The following is a 3,794-nucleotide window of genomic DNA, read 5'->3' as shown; positions in this document are numbered from 1 at the left end:
GGAGAGCAGCGAGCGGCAGGGCACTGGAATTAAAGGATGAAATATTTATTTCGGGGTTTGGCAGCGCTGGAAGGACGACACATCACAGTCAAGAGGCACGTTGGCGCAGCTGGCGCTGAAAGCCACGAATGAGCCCATCGGGCTATAAACCGCCACGAGATGTCCTCTCCCTCCCCACCTCCCACCCCTTCCAGGATCACTGCCAGCCTGGGGAGGTACAGAGAGGGTTAAACATCCAGGAATGGCCCAAAGCTGTGCACAACCAGACAGAGATGCTGTGTCTGAGCCAGGATGGAGGAAGGGGAATGATAGTCCCAGCTTGGCTTTAAATACAAGCTATAAACCCTCCAACTGATGGACAGTGCATCATGCTCATGGCAGTGGAGCTGGAACTGGGAGGTCCTGGCTCTGGCAATGAGGTTTTTTGCCCAGGGCAACCCGGCTGGAAGGTGGGACGAAAGCTCAGATCCTTCACAGAAGGTCAGGACCGTGAGCTTTCTTCTCCCTTCCTTGGTTCAGGCTCCGGACAGCAGGTTTTCTTCTTTGCCAGCTCTTGGTGTGCTGGAGAAGTAGCGCAGGGCAGTCAGGACCCCCAGGCTTCAACCCCAGTTGATAGGGCTGAGGCTGGGGAGCGATTCCAGGGCTGGAGGCAAACTCGACGGTGGGTTTCATGTGTGAATCAAATAAAGAAGCTCAATTAAACTCCATCTCCGTGTGCCAGAGAGGCTCTAGTGAGTCTGCCTTGCTCCCAGCCCAGGATGCCCTGTAGCTCCACCAGGTCCCATCCTCACGGTTCCACTTTGCCTGTCCCAGCCCCGAGAGGCGCCAGGATAACACCAAGGGTTAACACAGGATTATCTCAATAGGCTACAGCCTTGTCAAGAGCACCGGAATGGCAGGTCATTAATCTCAGAATTACTTGATAACTTTAAATACAATCATGTAATCAGCAGGAACCTGTAATTATTCTTTATGGGCATGGCGCTTACCAAATTACAGCGCTCTCCAAGGCTCTGTGTGATGAGCAAATTAATTCTGCAACGGAAGAGCTTGACCAAAAAGAGGTGTTTGTGTCTGAATTTCACATGTAAACATTGATGTATGAAATGAAATTCGGGTTTAATTGGCCCTCCCTCCTGCTGCAAAGCACGTTACGTTTTTATTCTGTTTTAGCTCAGCTGGCGAGAGGGAGCACCACGGAAAACTTGGGGGAGTTTCTCTAACTCTGATGGTACTTGTGTGGGAGACCTACACGGAGTGCTTCTCGTCCCCCCTGTAGATGAGGTGGTGTGGATGACTTCGCGGAGAGCCTGTAACCCACCTCCATGCGACGGGCATGTGGATGCGGAGTAGAGAAGAGACAAAAAAGCCACCAGCTGCCCCAGGTGCCTCTGTGGGATGCTGAGCCCACAGCAGCGCGAGGATGCTCCCATGGAAATCAGGGAGGGGCCATGCTGGGGTTATCTTTTCCAAAAGATAAACATGCCCCAAGAGTCCTTGTGAGAGGAATCAAAGTAATTTTAATCAAAGAAGGCTGAGAATACACACAACTCTCCAGCTACGGAGAGCAAAGTCACGTCAGTCAGAGCAGACCACTGAGAGGAGAAGGAACAAACAGTGACACAAACACAGACGCTTCTGTTTGGGTTTCTTTCTTTGGTTTTTCAATTACCATCTTCTTTTCCACCAAGAATGACCCCACTTTAGAAAAATCCAAGTTGAACACGTAGCGCATCACTTTTTGGTAACACCACTTGTATGTACAGTGAAAAAGCTCCCTGGGGAATTTCCCCTTCTCTGTAGCCGGTAGATCTTTATTAGCTCCTGCCAAAGCACCTGGCAGAGAAATCAAACTGTCCAACAGTGGGGACAGAGCAAGTTTACTCCTTGCAGGGCATCAGCCCCTTCCAAAATCAACCATAAAGCCAGGAGCTGCCAGTTTTCCTATCGCCTAACTCTGGGGGCATTTTTCTCACCCATATATTGGATAAGGGGCAGTTTCTGGGACTGCTGGTGATGGACCAACTTGTACAAGGACTAAAACCCGCCCCATGTGCAGAGCACGGTCCTCATTGTGGTCACTCCATCATACTGGGAGTTGTCGCTGCTCCCAGCACGTTGCTGGGGGCAATGGGGTATTTCTGGTTTTGGCTGCACAGTAGATATGCAGGTAAGAAATCTCAGCGGGAGGAAAATGTGAGGAATTTGCTTCATACTACTGAACTTCTTGAACGTTTAAAGAAAGAACCTGGAGGTTTTAGCCTATGCCTCACTTTAAAGAAATAAAGATTTTATTCCTTTCTGGTGGTGTATCCGGAGGAAATCACATGTTACTACAATTTCCAAGATGCTTAAAACTCCCCAGGGTGGGAAATACTTATGCCTGCTCTTTAGAGTGGGGAAACTGAGGCACAGAAGTGTGAAGGGACTCATGCCAGACCCTGCAGGGCCTCAGCGGCAAAATCCCTGGGACACAGAGAGCAGACTCAGCTCATGACCCCTTGGGCATCCTCCCCCTGCCCGAGCATCCCCAGACCTCATATGGGACGGGGAAAACGTGGCTCCGAGGAGGCTGGGGTAAACCCATCCACCTTGCATGGACCTCTCTGCTGTCAGTGACCACGTGAAACAGGGCAGCGGGGGTGGATCGGGGACTTGGTGGGGCCTGGGAACTGCACGGGAGGGGGTCCCCAGCGAGTGGGAGGGAGGCTGCCGCTCCTCCAAGGCACTTAACCCAGCGTGGGAATGATTTGGCCCCATCCCCTGCGTAAGAGCAAGGAGCAGCTTTGGCACCGAGCCCTCCTGCACGAGTAAAAGCCGGGCAGGGAGGAGGGGAGCGAAGCCACGGCACGTCCCCATGGTAGCTGCCTTTGGGGAGATGAGCCACCACTTTGCTGCAGCTCTCCCTCGCCTTTCCACCTGCTGAGGAGGGGCACGGGGTCAGCCTGAGGTCCAGGGGCTTTGCAAAAGCCTGTAGAGCCATCTGGGGCGGGATGGACCACAGCATTAACTAAACCTCAGACCGTCACGCCTCCGTGTAGCTGTTTGGAGCCCATGGGACACATCCCTGTCCCCTGCGTGGTTCCCTCCCCTCTCCCACCCCATCGCTCTGCCTCACGTCTTCAGTGTCGAGATGAGAAATGACCTGGTCAGACCAAGCAGCAGTTATGGGACCTCCTGGGGACCAGGCGAGGAGCAGGGGAAGGGCTCAAATAATCCCAGTGCTACAAAAACACAGCCACATAAAGCAACGTCTGCCTTCAGTCCAGGGCTCTCCATCCATCCCCCATAGACCCAGAGGACTTTGGTCCCCCCAGAGGGTTTTTCACCCCCCGGCAGTATCCCAGCATGCACTCACTGGAAAGCTGACCCAGCTTCCCAAGGGATTAGCCCCATAAGCTGTCCCAGCAATGTCCTGGTGTCCTGTCACCTCAAAGCAGCGAGAAACTCGAGAGTGGCAGCGGTGGGACATGGGGCATTGTACCCAGGATGGAGGCAGGCAGGGAGGCTGCTGCGACCCCTCCGAACTCCTCCGGCGCCTTCTGCCACCCCAGCAGGTCACACCGCTGGCAGGGAGATGACAAAGCAGCATCTCAGCTGTCCTATTCTACAGGTCTGCCCCAGCAAGCAGGACAGGAGCTTCTGTAGGGTTTGCCATAGCTGCAGCGAGTTTGTGTGTCCTCTGCGAGACTGGTGGGTGAAGGCAGGACCCGGCTCCTGTGCTGTGCCATGTCGGGGGTCCCACGCAGCAGGGACGCTGGTTCCCCCATCCCGTAGGGCAGCTCACTGCTGGC

Source organism: Rissa tridactyla, chromosome 19, assembly GCF_028500815.1.
Source record: "Rissa tridactyla isolate bRisTri1 chromosome 19, bRisTri1.patW.cur.20221130, whole genome shotgun sequence".
In the NCBI taxonomy this organism is placed as follows: Eukaryota; Metazoa; Chordata; class Aves; order Charadriiformes; family Laridae; genus Rissa; species Rissa tridactyla.
The sequence above is the reverse complement of the archived record's forward strand: the minus strand, read 5'-3'. Positions refer to the sequence as shown.